This window comes from Adiantum capillus-veneris, chromosome 8 (assembly GCF_014529385.1).
Source record: "Adiantum capillus-veneris isolate H3 chromosome 8, ASM1452938v2, whole genome shotgun sequence".
Taxonomy (NCBI): Eukaryota; Viridiplantae; Streptophyta; class Polypodiopsida; order Polypodiales; family Pteridaceae; genus Adiantum; species Adiantum capillus-veneris.
The window spans coordinates 133,270,384-133,286,117 of NC_140938.1; the positions used below are offsets into that span (position 1 = coordinate 133,270,384).

At 40.1% G+C, this 15,734-nt stretch overlaps 1 pseudogene; it reads left to right on the plus strand.

Annotated features, from left to right (window-relative positions):
• Positions 1–1,031: 1,031 nt before the first annotated feature.
• The window catches only part of LOC147452987 (uncharacterized), a 33,753-nt pseudogene continuing 19,050 nt past the window's right edge, over positions 1,032–15,734 (plus strand).

The window sequence follows — 15,734 nt, forward strand, 5'->3', positions numbered from 1 at the left end:
GTGAGAGTATAAGAGTGTGTGTGTTTGTAGCATTGATATTAGTGATAGTGTACCCTTCCTTCTTGCTTGTATTTCTCAGGGATTCTTCTTTGTTTCATCCTAGTTCACTCTATAACTAGGTGGTGCCCCTTCACTTGTTGTCATTGTGGGTTTGTTGTTGTTTTGCTTGTTTGTGGTAGCCCCAGCCCCAATTGAGAAGCACACAAGCCTTCAGGGGTGTTTAGAGTTCACCTCTCTTGTTGCCACCTCACTATGATGGTGGGTACAATAGCTGTTGGCACAATGCTATTGCAAAAGGTGGTAAGGAGCTATAAACCTATCTACTTTGAAAGTGGGATAATAAGTCCTAGGGAGATGACTTATATTGAGGCAGAGAAGTGGGTGATTGGTCTTTTCTTGTAGGAAATTCAAAGTGCATTTGATTGTGTAGAGGTCTTTTGTGTTAACTTTTAACAATTTGCTGCCGGAAGTGGTGTTACATATGAAACTTGGGAAATACATCATGAAGTGGGTGCTGAAGCTTGAAGAATTTGAGTTCGAATACATAATTGACCATACTAGCCGGTCCCACTTGACATACATTTTGGTCAATAATGGGGTTGATCTACTACTCTATGCACGAATGATTTGAGATGAATATGAGGAGCCAAATCTAGAAAATGCCTTTACTATGTGATTTGATGGAACATATCAAAGAGTGGTACAAAAGGTGGGAGGTGGTATGGTGATAAGGGATCCACAAGGCCTTGAAGGCCTATGATCTTGAGAATTTCCACACCAATAATGAAGCTGAGTACCTTACTTTTCATTTGAGTTTCAAATAGTGGATGGAGTTTGGTATATCAAGGTTGATAGTAAAAGGTGATGTCTTGCTGGTTGTCAAAGAGCTTTTAGGCCAATGACAGGTAAAATGATATTCTTTGTAGCATTAGTTTTTTGCGATTAGAAATCTCCTGAGATTCTTTGAAGAGATCTAGTTTAAACACGTCAAGAGAAAACAAAATCAAGAAGCAAACTAGTTGGCTAGTGGCATGGTGCAGGTGCAAGTTGCAGGTTTGTACATAACGCTAGTTGCTTATGCGAGGAAAGAAACTTTCAACGTGGTGGATGATTTTCTAAATACAAGGAAATGTTTTGGAAGGCATTTCCAGTCTACAGAAGAGAAAGTTCATGCAAAAGACTCGCATGTTTACTTTACTGGGTGAAGACCTGATGACCCATGGCAAAGATGGAGTTCTAAGGAGAGTGATTTATAAGGAAGAGATAGTAATGATGCTGGAGCAATTCCACAAAGAGGGTTGACATCAAGGCAAGTACTAGGTGCCGTTTTGAGTGCTAAGGGTAGGGTTCTAGTTGCCTTTGATAGTATGTGATGTACACTATTGGTGCAAAACCTCTCATGAATGTTTGACCATAGCGAAAAGAGGCTAATACCAGAATCACAAGGAGATATTTTAGCCTAGATTTCTTTGAAAAGTGGGTATTAGATGCGGTACCCTCCCTAAGTCAACAAGTGGAAGGAAGTATATTGTGGTAGCCATCGACTAGCTAGCCTAGTGGGTTTAAGCCAAAGTTGTGAAGGAGGTAAATGCATAGGTTGTGGCTCATTTTTTCTTCGGGATACCGTGGGTGCTCATTTCTCATAGGGGTCAGGGATTTAGAAGCAAACTAATGGGTGCATTTGTAGGGAAGTTGGGCATCCAACATTGATTTTCTTTGCCCTATCATCTCCAATGCAATGGTTTGGTAGAAAGAGCAAATGTTCAGATCATCAAGATGTTAACGAAGTATGTGTACAAGCAGGATTTAGAGTGGAAGATGATTTCGGAAAAGTGCTTGTGGGCATTCAAGATGTCCTACGAGTGGCAACCAACTTTACTCCATTCGAGTTGGTTTATGGCAAGGAGGCAGTCCTTCCAGTACAGGTGCAGCTAGGTACCTGCTTTGAAAGGTATGTGGCGTATCAATGCCACCTAGCATGAAGTTTTACAAGATCGGATTGTTGGTTTTGAGTCCTTGAATAAGGGTATACATGAAGGGGATCTAGTGATGAAGTATGAGAGTAACCTGGCTTTCATGATCCCAGATAAGTTTAAAAAGAAATGGGCAGGTTCGTACAAAGTACGGAAGGAATATTTGAATGGGACCTATTAGTTAATGAGAGCAAATGGGAAGCTTCTTAGGCACAGAGGGAACGAGGTGCGGCTCAAGTCATATTTTGAGAGGAATCTAGTGCCTGAGGTGCATGAGATTGTAGCCAAGGGTGGTGGCCAACCCACCAAAAGTATACAGTGTGCAAAAAAAAATGAAGCTTTATACATAGCCTATACATATGGTTGTGGTTATGTGACAGATTTTTCTTGTTTGTTTGGTGTGTCAATTTTCAAGGTTCTGTAAATATGATTTTTGTTGCACATGAATGTTCAACAAGAGGGGTGGGCAGTGATGGTGCAACCAGAGTTGGTCCATGCCGAGAGGTGTGCAATGCAATGTTGTGTATGCTGAGAGGTGCATGGTAAAGGGCTAAAGTAAATAAAAGGGTCCTAGGTAGGCAAGGTGCAACTGAAATGTATGCTTGATGAGGTTTTTTTAAGAAGAAGATTCCCCACCACTGAGAAGCTAATTTCTTGGAAAGGGCTTTTTTGGAAGACAAGCCCTTGGCAAGGAAAATTACCCTAGTTGGAATGGGATGACGGTGGAATTCTATAGAGAATTTTGGGACAATCCCAAGGTCCCAATCACAAGGCTGGATAATAAAGCCATTGTCGAAGGGTCGTTGGAGATAAGTGTGAAGAGAGGGCTTATCAAACCCATCCCCAAATCAATGTAGTCAACTGAAACACTGGCGCCCTATAACGATGATGTCGGTGGCCTACAAAATAATTGCTAAAGCTATAGCCCTCAGACTAGCCCCCTTACTAACCAAGATCATCTCTCCCCATCAACATGGGTTCATCAAAGGAAGGTCCATTTACGATAACATCCTGGCAGCAATGGTGGGCATCGAGTATGCAACTATCACAAAGCAAGAGGTTGTACTGGGAAAAGGCAAATGACAGAATAACATGGACATATATAGAATCCTCCATGGAAGCTCTGGGCTCAAATTTACAATCCCAACGTTGGCTTCTATCGACATCACCTACTTTGACCTCCGAGAACATTCGAGTAACTGGTCGTACCTATGAAGAATACGTGGCTATAGCACCATTGAACATGGTTTCTCTCAAAAATGGCACCACATCTACTGCACATTGTAATTTCACACAGTCTGGCTTTAGCTGCTCCTGAGTGAGATGCCTCTGAATAACAACACCTCCACCATCATGTTCGCCCTTTCCATGACCTGAACTTGAAAAGTGATGTGTCATTTTTAAACTTGTCAGAGTTCCATATCGAGCAACAAAATAAAAAGGCCTCTTTGCTTTGAACTGCGAGGTTGCTCCATTTGACCAGACCCAATGTTCTTTGAGTGATATGCCTAGCTCTTTCAACCAACCATAATGGAGCATAAAGCAATGCTGGACAAAAAGAGTATCATGGCTTTTATCATCAGATATATAGAAATGATAGTATTTTTGGACACTACCTACAATCCTCACATATGTAATGTGAATGAAGATTGTACCTGGCTAGAAAACCAATGCATCGATTGGATCTCGTTCTGTTCTTTGAAAGTGTATTTTTTAGCGAAATCCACCACTGACACTACCACATCTTTAGGAAAGATACGTAGATAATCTTTAAACTGCTGGGCTACCATTTGTAAACAAAATTGTGCTTTATAAACTTACTCAGATGATCCTTGAACAGTATGAAAAGCTGCCCGCACTGCATCTCCTTGTGAGAAATAAATTTTCTTTTCTTTTTTTTCCCTGAATGTGTTTCACCAACTTTAAGGTCTTCAAAAATCAATACTGTTACCATGCGTGCACCATTTAACTCTTCAATCGGGCAAACTGGTAGCTTCTTTGAAGGCCCACACGAAGAGCATTTGTCAATCAAACACTTCAGTGCAAAGAAATTTGACCCGCTAGCCTTCGAGCATAAAATTGACTCCCAAAGCTTTGTAAGGCTAGGGCATGATTTTTATGAGCACTACATTTCAAATCTGCACCACAAATATCACATTGACAACTACACTCTTTCCCATGCACACCATAAAAAATTTGCCTTATATGGTTTACATCATCCCTCAAGTATGACATTTGAATATGAGTGATGCAACAGCAACTATAGCGATCTCAAAGCTTGCATACAAAATAAGCTTTCAGCTTTTCAAATGTCCTTTGGTGAATTTGTACCTCTAGGTGACTCTATTTGAAGGCAAGAAAGAATTCTATCTGCATTAAATAATGATATTCAGTACACTTATTGGAAAAATCATAACTTAATGTTGACATGCAAAATTGAGATCAATCTGGTGGGAGCTAGTATAAGAATGGTAGCTAATAATTTTGTGATCAGTGGAAGGAGAAAAGTTACAAGAGCGTGAGTCTAATAGTTGAAAGAACTCTTGTTTGGAGGTGATAACAACATACAAGTGCCCACCTAGCCAAGGCGCCTCTTGGGTCAGCCGGCCAAAGTTTTGATGTGGTCACATTATTTTTCCGATGTTTAATACATCAAACCCTGTAAAAGTCTAATGGCAATCGTCTATGTCAAGTCTGAGTCAAAGATGTAATTTTTTTCAATGATGTATGTAAAGGTCCATGAGAATTTGGCCGCCGGCCAATTTAGAAAGCCCTAGGTATATAATACACTAAGGGTAGTGGGAAAAGAGAAGATTATTTTTTGAAGATAAGTGACTATTGCGTTACGCACAGAGAGCTACCTCTTTGCTCAAACTTGTAATCATCGCTTCTATGGCTACGGTAATCCAAATTTAGTTTTGTTTCTTGCATTGTGTTCCTCTTACTGTGCTCTTTCATTCAAGTGTAAGCATTCAAGATTTGGTGAAGGTTTAAAACGCATCCGTTTAGGGCTTAAATTGCTGTTTTGAGTGTTTATATGCATATTTTATGTTGTTTTGACCCTAGGAGAGGCTTTAGGAACCCAAAAACGACCCTTTAGGATCATCCGTCTAATGTTTTTGCGTACTGTGGGACGAACGATCGCAATCTTTGTACCTCTCCAGAATGCTGTGACAGTGATAGGATATGTTCCTGATAGTCCCCTATAGCTTCCCTTCAAGTTTCGTGCGATTCCGATATGTTTTGCATGGTAAACGGGCGTGATGACTGTAGAGTTGTGTAGAAGGACATATGCAGATTACTTGGCTTTAGTGCGATCGATTTGCTTGGAGAGTTAGTAGTTGCATCTCTTCGAGTTCACTTCATTAGGATTGACACCCTAGTGAGTTTCCATGCCTCATCCGAGTCGTTTTCACTATATCAATAATTTTATGTTGATGCTTGAGAGCTATGCTATGGACGTCCGTTGCGGCAATCCGCAAACATTGGCGCCGCTGCCGGGGAATGAATATTAGGTGATGAGTGATCGAGTGCGTATTCAGAGTTTTCTTATTGTTCCAAAAGATAATTTCCATTTCATTTACATTTTAGTGAAGCATCTAGACAAGGGTTTAGTGCTTTGTGGAGTCTATGGTCGGTGGATTGGCTAGATCTAGTCTTGAGAAATATAGGGAGTTGTGAGTGAGGCTGCTTTAAGCATTTTTACTCTTCAAATTTCTTTGTATTGATTGAGTACTGATCCATCATCCATTTTTTATCCTGTTTGTTTTGTTTGATTCATTTTCTTATGTTCTTTCATTTTTGTACTTAGGAGTAGGATAAGTAAATCACATTCCAGTCAGATTTGGGGCTAAAGTCAAAGCCAAAAAAACAAAAAAACCATAACTTTGGCAAAAGGGCCATAAGACTTTGAAATTAGAAAATCTGACCAAACAGAGCTGAAATTTATTCAAATCACAAAGTGGTAGCACCAAACACTGGGAAATACTTGTCAGAGAGAGCCTGTAAAATTTCATCAAATTTGGCTCTGGTACTACGATCGCGATCGGTGTACCTCAGTGTCAGAATTATACAAGATTTGACATGTGCCTTCCTGATAAGATTCTAAACAAGTTTGTCTAAAGCAACCACACCCAAAAACATCAAAAATCAAGGAAATCAGGCCACTTGGGTAAAACTAGCCTAGCAGACCCAGAAACTGTAAAATCTTGACTTTTGGTGATCCAAATGCAAAAAGATTTGGGGGATAGCCTTAAAACATCAGTGTCTACAAGCATGCCAAATTTGGTCTAATTTGGGCTCCAAACTACGATCGCAATCGGTGTACCTAAGTGCCAGATTTTGACTAGATTTCATATGTGGGATCCTCAGGTGTATACAAACATAAAAGTCTGAAGGACCTAGAGCCAGAAACCTCAAAATACTTGTCAAACCATATGAATATAGATCCAAGTCAAAAACTGCTAAACGGGCATAGAAATTGACTTTCAGAAGACCAAAACACATCAAGACTGGGAAGAAACCATACAGAGGGATAGCCTGTACACAGGACAACCCGAGATAGCTTTCAAATCCCAAAACAAACACCAAAATCAAGTCAAATTGACAGATTCAGGAAAATCAGGCACTTCAAACCAAGAAACTGCAAATTCTTGACTTTTTTGAGTCCAAATACAAAAGTGTCTGGCAGGTAGTCTTATAATAGCCTAGTGAACAAGCTGGTGAAGTTTCATCCAATTTGGGCTCTAAACTACGATCGCGATCAGTGTACCTCAGTCCCAGATTTTGACCAGACTTTACCCACACATACACCTAGGTTATATAAGATACTAGGAGTTTTCAAAATTAAAAAAAAATCACCAAAATAGCCAAAAATAGCAAACATCCAGGAAACCACTGCAGCAGACCAAGATCTTGTAAAAACTTGACTTTTTCTTGTCCAATTTCAAAAAGATTTGGGGAGTAGACTGTACACATCATTGTCTACCATACCCACAAGTTTCATCCAATTTGGGCTCCAAAGTACGATCGCGATTGGTGTACCATAGTGACATTTTGAGTTGAGACTTGGTGAGTAGGTAGCTGATGACTAGACAAACAACTTTCTCAAAAGAACGAGGGTCAAAAAACCAAAAGATAGTTGTCAAATAGGGCAAACACTGATCACTGATCCTTCAGACCTAAATTTTGAGAAATTTCAAGTTTTTGTGATCCAAATGCAAAGTGGGTTTGGAAATAGACTAATCATACCCATGTCTATCAACTCCTAAAATTTCATGCAAAAAGGAGCTGGAACTACGATCGCGATCGGTGTACCCCAGTGACATTTTGGACTAAAAATTTATGAGTAGGTAGCTGACATCTAGTGCAACATATTATCCAAAAGGAGCAAGGTAAAAAAAGAAAAAGAAAGTGGTCAAAAGTCCCATTTACACAATCAGGCCAATAACCGCAAAACCACATGGGATTTGGGTTTTCATTGGTCAAAACATCTCCAAATTCAAAAATACAAAGACACTTGGTATGAAGACATCAAGGGCTAGCTACTGTGCAAAAATCTTCCAAATCTGTGACATGGGATCAACGATCGCGATTGGTGTACCTCTACATAGTGAGAGTATTTGACTTCATAAGTTTGTAGACCTACTTGAGTACATCCCAAATCTCAAGTTTGAGTGAAAAATACCCTCTGGAAGCCAAGATACAAGCCAAAGTTCCTGTGTTTTGGTCCTGAGACTGTTTTGAGTGCTGTTTCAAGTGCAGTTCACTAAAATTGCTCTAGCTTTTGTTAGACAACTCCAAATTGAGTCAGGTATAGCTAGGAAGAAAGCTTGCGGGCAATAGCACACACTTTGGTTTTGGTTTTAGAGCTGAATTTTACTAGGTTTCCTAAATCCAAACTTTTAGGGTACCCAAGACCAGTTTCCAGAGACCAAAAAAAGTCACAAATTCTTGACTTTTTAGAGACTTGACCAAGGGCAAAAAGGGATTGTGTGCACTAAACCAAGGTGTTCTTATCAAGGATCATATTGAGAGTATTGAGTGAGGCTTAAAGATGAAAAATCATCCATCATTAGGGCTTCCCACTCAACTCAGAGCTATGCCACCTACACAAACAACCAGAAATAATGCAACACCTATAACAAGAGGGTTGAGACAAGACCATGAGGCTTACCAATCATATCAAGCCAAACCTCAAGGCATGGCTCATGGATATTTGTCAAGTGATCATGTAGCTCACTGGAAGCCAAACCAATCAACTAAAATGCAGGAGTTTGAAAGATAAAAAGTGGAAATTGCTAGAGACTTAGAGGAGAAGCATCCTCTAATCAACAAACCCAACGTAAGGTTCATCAAAACCAGTGAAGCCACGAGAGTTCTAACGGATTACACTTATGATGGACTTTATAGGTTACCTATTGGGGATCAAAACAACTTCTATAGATGTTTAAATTCCATCATTGAAGAGTCGACTTACTACAAGAACCTCTATGCCTTCACATACACAGATGACTAGGGAGTGCAAGTTCTAATGGTAGATAAATATGGACGAGAGTACAAACTTATCAGCCCAATTGAGCTAGAAAGATATACATACATGGGTACTCCAATATCTGCTTACTACTTTCAATCCAGTGTAACCGTACCAGGGTTTTTTGAGACTGATTTGCAAGAAGCTAACATTGAAACTATGGAATCAAATGGACCTCAAACATCCAAAATAGCTATTTACGGGAGAGTAGATCCTACCTCATTGAGTGGAACCAAGAGACACCAATTAGACCTACAAATCTATCAACATTTCCAAAACATGTCTCAAAGGGGATTCCACCAAGATTTGCTCCCATACGAAAAGAAGGAACGAGGGATGTCTTTGTGAGAGACCCCAACACGCTAAGATACATGGTTGAAACAGAACTAATGAGACCATATCAATTGGCCAAATGTGTCAAGAAGAAGTATGATGGATTAAGGGATCCATACGTACATGCATCCTTGTTCAAAAAAGTGTTAAGAGCCGAACAAGTATTTTATTTTCATACACAGTATGAGGGATTTGGCCTAACCTTGGAAGGGATAGCATTGAATTGGTTCCAACCGTTGGACAAAAATGCCTTCTCAAACATTGAACAACAATTGCAAGAATTTTTTGTGGAGTTCTCTAAAAGGGGAATCAAGCATAACATAGTGTCCCAAATCTATGCATTCAAGCAAAAAGAAGATGAGAGAGTGAAGGAAGCATCGCTACGTTTCAAACAATATATAGAGAGATGTCCGGAATGCGAGTTACCATAGTGTGAAAGATTATCAATTCTCTTCATAGAGGGTTTGCTAAATGAAACTCTCAAGAAAGATTTGCACTTGAAAGGATGTACTTCCTTTGAGCAAGTCATGAGAGAAGCGTTATACCTAGTTGACAATTGTAAAGCCTATGGCGAGGAAATTGGTGATACAAAGATCACTATGGATAATGCTCCTTTAGCATCTACTGAAACCAACACAAGGCAAGTGCTTATGTCTCAATTAATGACCAACCTAGATGAGCTAGCAGCAAAAGTAGCACAATGAATAAAATGGTGTGCCATTGAGCAAAAATGGACCAATCATGAGATGAGTGAGTGCTACTATAATCAAACCTACACGAGGGGGATACTATTTGGACATCAAATAGAAAAAAAAATGCCATTACCAAATCATCCATTGTTTCAAAATAGGGCTGTATCAAGGGCTTTACAAAGAGCTGAGGTATCACAACTTAGGCTAGGGCAAGAGCCTATGAGAAAACTCTATTCGTTGAATGAGGACACTCTGATGTTCATAGACAATCAAGAGCGTAGACCAGAGATCATTCTGGCTAAGAAAGAACAACCATCAATTGTGCCGCCAGTGACTCAACAAGATGGACCATGCTACAAGTGTGGAGGTAATCATTGGGCCAAAAATTGTTCTCGTGTAGAGATAATTGGATATTGTTTGGAGTGTGCCATTACACACGTTGTTCCAAATTGTCCAAAACACCCAAAAAAATAGGAGAAAACAACAATGAATGTTGTGGGAGTGTTACCTTTTCCAAGTGGATCAGAGGCAGAACCCAAAATTCCTGTGAAGGTAGTGACTAGAGCCCAAGCAAAAGAAAATGCTAGCGCCCAAGCAAAAGAAAATGCTGAGGACCAAGATAATGAGGAGAAAGAAGGTAGTGACTAGAGCCCAAGCAAAAAAAAATATTGAGGACCAAGCTAATGAGGAGAAAGATCAACAACCCAAACAATGGGAAACAACTAGTGTGTCAGTGAGGACTGGGAGAAAATCCTGGAAAGCCAAAAGAGACATAATTAAAGCAAAAAAAATTACAAATCAAACTGCACTACAAACAGAATTACAAGAGACAAAGGAGAAGTTAAAACAAGAACGGGAAAACAAAACGGTGGTGAGCGATAAGAAACCAATCTGTGTTGGTAGACAAAGTCCTAGAGCCATTAGATGCTGCATTGGACGCATATGAGGCTAGATTGAAACCCAACCAAACCCTAGAGCAACGAAGGATGAAATATCCTCATGCTGTCTCTTAGACTGAGAGGTTGAAAATATGTAAGGAATTGGTAAAAATTGCACAGGGAATGATGGCACCGGAAGCACCAATTCCACCTCCAGAAACAAAACCAAAAAGTGTTGGATTTGAAATGCCTAAGGCAAAGGTTGTTGAAACATTAACTCAAAGAAACATTGAGCTAGATTCACAAAAGGATGAGCAAGCAAAGACTGCAACACAAGAAACCAACAACCTAGAAATTCAACTAGATGATCAAGTAGTGGCCAACACCACTAATGAGGCAAGGTCAAGATTACAATTTATGGCACCTATCCCAGAGATAGATGAGCCATGGCTAAATGAATTGTGGGAAGCAATTAGAAGTGCAAAAGATGGAAGTGCGACTTTCCAATCTGCACCCATAACTGAGGTCAATACAGGGCATGAAGTCTATCAGGGAGACATTCAATCTCTAAATGGAGATCCAGGGACGGAAGTTCCAATTGAAAGCAAACCAGAGTCCTTAAAGACCTTACCCTCATACATAGGAGAACATGAGGCTGACTCAGAGACTAGAGTGGTGCCATCTCAGAGGAAAGCCATATCCAAGATGATGGATACAAAGAGTATGCAAGAGTTGATGTCAGCTCCAATACAGTGCACCATTACTCTATCTGAACTGCTTAAGATACCACATGTATGGGATGAAGTAGGCAACAATTTGGGGAAGATGGGATTAAATATGCCTCTTCAAGATCTACCCTCAAATGAACAATCAAACAAAACTCAACAAGAAAGTGCAAACGCTAAACCTGTGCCAATAAACAAAGTGGGGGAATATTGCGAAGGAGAAGAAGGAAACACCACCTTACCTGTGAAATACAAAGGAGTTAAAACATTGGCTATACTTGATAGTGGGGCTGGAGTAGCCATAGCCACAAAAGAAATTTGGGAAAAATGGGGTAGACCAACGCTTAGGAAAACTAGAATGAAGCTTCAACTTGCAGATGGATACACAAAAAAAAATCTGGGTATCTTAGAGCAAATTATGGTGACTTCTTGTGGAATTGAATATGAACATACATTTGCAATAGTAGATTTTGAAAAAGGGAACAATTTTGATATCATTTTAGGAAGACCTTTCATGCGTCAACGTAAGATGGTTCAAGATTGGGGCTATGACTATATCTACTTGAGACATAAAAAGATCACCACAAAAATAAGCATAAAAGACCATAGCTATAGAGATGTGGATAGAACTCCTTTAGAAGAAATTGATTCTACTATAGTCAATGGGAAAGAGATACCTGCATGGCTACAAACCAAACAAGAACTTTGGATGTGTGGTGATTCTAAGTGTGGAAGCTCAGTGAAGGAGTATTGCATCCTAGAAAGAGCAATGGAAGATGAAGCTTACATATCGGAACCCTTTCCAGAGCAATTATTTGAGCCATTTGGATGGACTCAAATATTGGCAACCTTGGATGTGTGTGTAAATGAGCTAACACCAGCCAAGTTTTGTAATGAAGAAGGCTACAACCTAGTTTCATGTTTTATGTTGAAAGTGTTGAAGGAAGCTAATGAAGTTTGTGAGTGTGAAAGCAGAAAAAGTGAGACAGATAGCTATATCCTAGAGCATGAGGCAAAATTGAAAACAAAGGAAGCAGAGCAACCACAAGAATATGTCATTATTGACATACCTGAAGAAACAACAAAAGCTGTTTCAAAGAAGCCGACTCTAGAAAAAGTGAAAATGAAAGTAGATGAAGGAGAAAAGCTTCCAAGTTCAACGGCAAATCTTCAACAAACGCAAGATCAAAAGAAGAATAGGGACAAGGAAGAAGATGGACTATCTCCTACAATGATCAAATTCGATTTATGTGGACAAACAGGGCTCAAGGTTACATGTTCGGTCGCAATAGATCCAGAAGCAACAAAGAATCTAATGACTTATGGAACGTGAATCATGATGGGAAAGCCACCAATCAATGAGCTAGAAGAAACAGTTTACACAAGTTCAAAAATGCCGATTCCTAGCTTTGGAGTGGCAGAAGCTGTACTCAAATTGAAGACCGAGGAGTATAAAGATACTTTCCACATAATCAACTCCCATCATATCAAAGAGAGTCTGGTCCTGACAGAAAGCTGGAGGAACATATTTTTTTGACAACAATCAAAAGCTTCAACAACAACGGTAAGACTCCATGAAGCTTCTCAAATCCATGCAGAGAAGAAATCTCCAACCATCGCGGAAAAAGGTAAAGCAAAGGTAAACATTGAAGTATATCAACCTCGCCAGAAGACTTTACCTTCAACGAGCGTCCATCAAACTTCCCACGAAGCCTCTACATCAAGAGCCACACCATCAACAATGCAATGGAAACCAAAGGAAAAAGTCGATCAACCAAAGTTTCCATCACAAAAAAGCATCCAGAAGAATCCGAAGAATGCCAACCAAGTGTTGGTATCCAAAGAGCACATCCAAGTCAAAGACCCAGTTTGGATACATGAAACACGGGTTTAACCACAACAACAAAAGGTGACAGGGTGGATAGCATCAAATGAGTCAATCACTGCTCAAGGCTACTTCCAAGGAAACATTAATGTTTGGGCCAAAAAGCCTAAAGTAACAGCCTGGACCTACCCACCTCAACCAACGAGTTCTACAAGGAACAAGACGCGCTATCATGACTAAAACCAATAAAGAATTTGTTACACGTTCTTCAAAGAGATAAAGTGGGGCCACATTGTTCTCAACTATGCTTCAACAAGAGCAGCTCTTATCATCAAAGATACCAACAAAGCTCTATTGACAAAGTGGCAAAGATAATCAAATTGAAGATGCCAGTGCACACATGTCAAAGTATCAAACATTTTGAGATACGAGCTCCAATAAAAAGTCAACTACACCCGGAGGCAAAGTATCCAAAGAAGCAGGTATCATTGACCAATTGCATAAATGGAAAGGTATAGCAGGATGTGCAACAACATGCACAAATTCCTCGTCCACAACATCCAAATCACAAAGAACACATGTTCATCAATCAAAGGCAACTGGGCACCCCATTTGAAAAAGCAAAACATGCCAGATATAACTCAATCAAGGAAGGGGGGAGTCTCATCAACAAGAAGACGAAACTACAAATGGTCGTGTCAAGGGACAACACGAGCTAAGAAGGGGGGAGTGTTTGGAGGTGATAACAACATACAAGTGCCCACCTAGCCAAGCCGCTTGTTGGGTCAGCTGGCCAAAGTTTTGATGTGGTCAAATTATTTTTTCGATGTTTAATACATCAAACCTTGTAAAAGTCTAATGGCAATCGTCTATGTCAAGTCTGAGTCAAAGATGTAATTTTTCCAATGATGTATGTAAAGGTCCATGAGAAGTTGGCCACCGGCCACTTTAGAAAGCCCTAGGTATATAATACACTAAGGTTAGTGGGAAAAGAGAAGAGTATTTTTTGAAGATAAGTGACTATTGCGTTACGCACAGAGAGCTGCCTCTTTGCTCAAACTTGTAAGCATCACTTCTGTGGCTACGGTAATCCAAATTCAATTTTGTTTCTTGCATTGTGTTCCTCTTACTGTGCTCTTTCATTCAAGTGTAAGCATTCAAGATTTGGTGAAGGTTTCAAACACATCCGTTTAGGCCCTAAATCGCTGTTTTGAGTGTTTATATGCGTATTTTATGTTGTTTTGACCCTAGGAGAGGCTTTAGGGACCAAAAAAAAACCCTTTAGGATCATCCGTTTACTGTTTTTGCGTACTGTGGAACGAACGATCCCGATCTTTGTACCTCTCTAGAATGCTGTGATGGTGATAGGGTATGTTCCTGATAGTCCCGTGTAGCTTCCCTTCAAGTTTTGTGAAATTCCGTGATTTGCATGGTAAACGAGCGTGATGACTGTAGAGCTGTGTAGAAGGACATAGGCAGATTACTTGGCTTTAGTGCGTTTGATTTGCTTGTAGAGTTAGTAGCTGCATCTCTTCGAGTTCACTTCATTAGGATTGACACCCTAGTGAGTTTCCATGCCTCATCCAAGTCGCTTCCCCTGTATCGATAATTTTATGTTTATGCTTGAGAGCTATGCTATAGACGTCCGTCGCGGCGACCCGCAAACAACTCTAAGACCTGGTTGTTATCAAACTACCTAAGGGTAGCTTCCAGGTTAACAATGGTAGCTACCAGGTTGACAGTGACAGCTACCATGTTGACAAAGATAGCTATCAATCCTCCAGCATTGCCATGGCAAACTAGTAGCTTCCACCAAGATTGCCATGGCAGACTAGTAGCTTCCACCAGGATTGCATGGCAGAGCAGAAGCTATTACTCTCAGATTGGTAACTAATATTTTGTGATGAGTGGAAGGAGAAAAGTTACAAGAGCCTGAGTCTAATAGTAGGAAGAACTCTAAGACTTGTGGCTACCTTTACCATGAGTAGCACTATAAGGCTGGTTGTTATTAGACTACCTAAGGGTAGCTACCAGGTTGACATTGATAGCTACCATTCTGACAGTGATAGCTACCATTTCACCAGGATTTCCATGGAAAATTGGTAGCTTCTACCAACATTACCATGGAAGACTGGTAGCTTCCACCAGGATTGCATGGCAGACTGGAAGCTATTACTCTCAGAGTGATAGCTCCAGCTAGCGCTAGGATACTGATAGCTACCAAGTTGACAATAATAGCTACCAGTAAACCAATACTACCATGGTAATCTGGTACAAATCACTATCAGACTGGTGGCTACCTTATCATGACTACAAGACTGTAAACTAGCAGGTTGAACGTGGTAGCCAGCAAATTTACCAAGAACATCATGGCAAATTGGTAGCAACCCCTATCAAACTAGTAGCTACCTTTACCAAGGACAACATGGATGCTACCAAAGTCTGACAGTGGTAATTATAAGGATCACAGTGGTAGCTACCATTCATGCATAGTAAGCTACCTATTTGGCAATGGTAGTTACTAGGTCTAAAGTAATGTGAAACAATAAGAAAACTGTACAATAGTCAACTAAAGTACAACCAAACCAGTGCCATAATTGTCAATGAAAATAAGCTTGTAGCTGCTCAAGAAGTCAAAAAAAACCTGGGGTTGCTCAAGAAGATGCATTGGGTGTTTAGCAAACACTTTGCGTGCAGTACGCTTTCAACACACATCCTTTTTGTTGGGCAATACACGAGTATTGTGATTCCAGAAGCTCACCACTGTGGCCTTCAC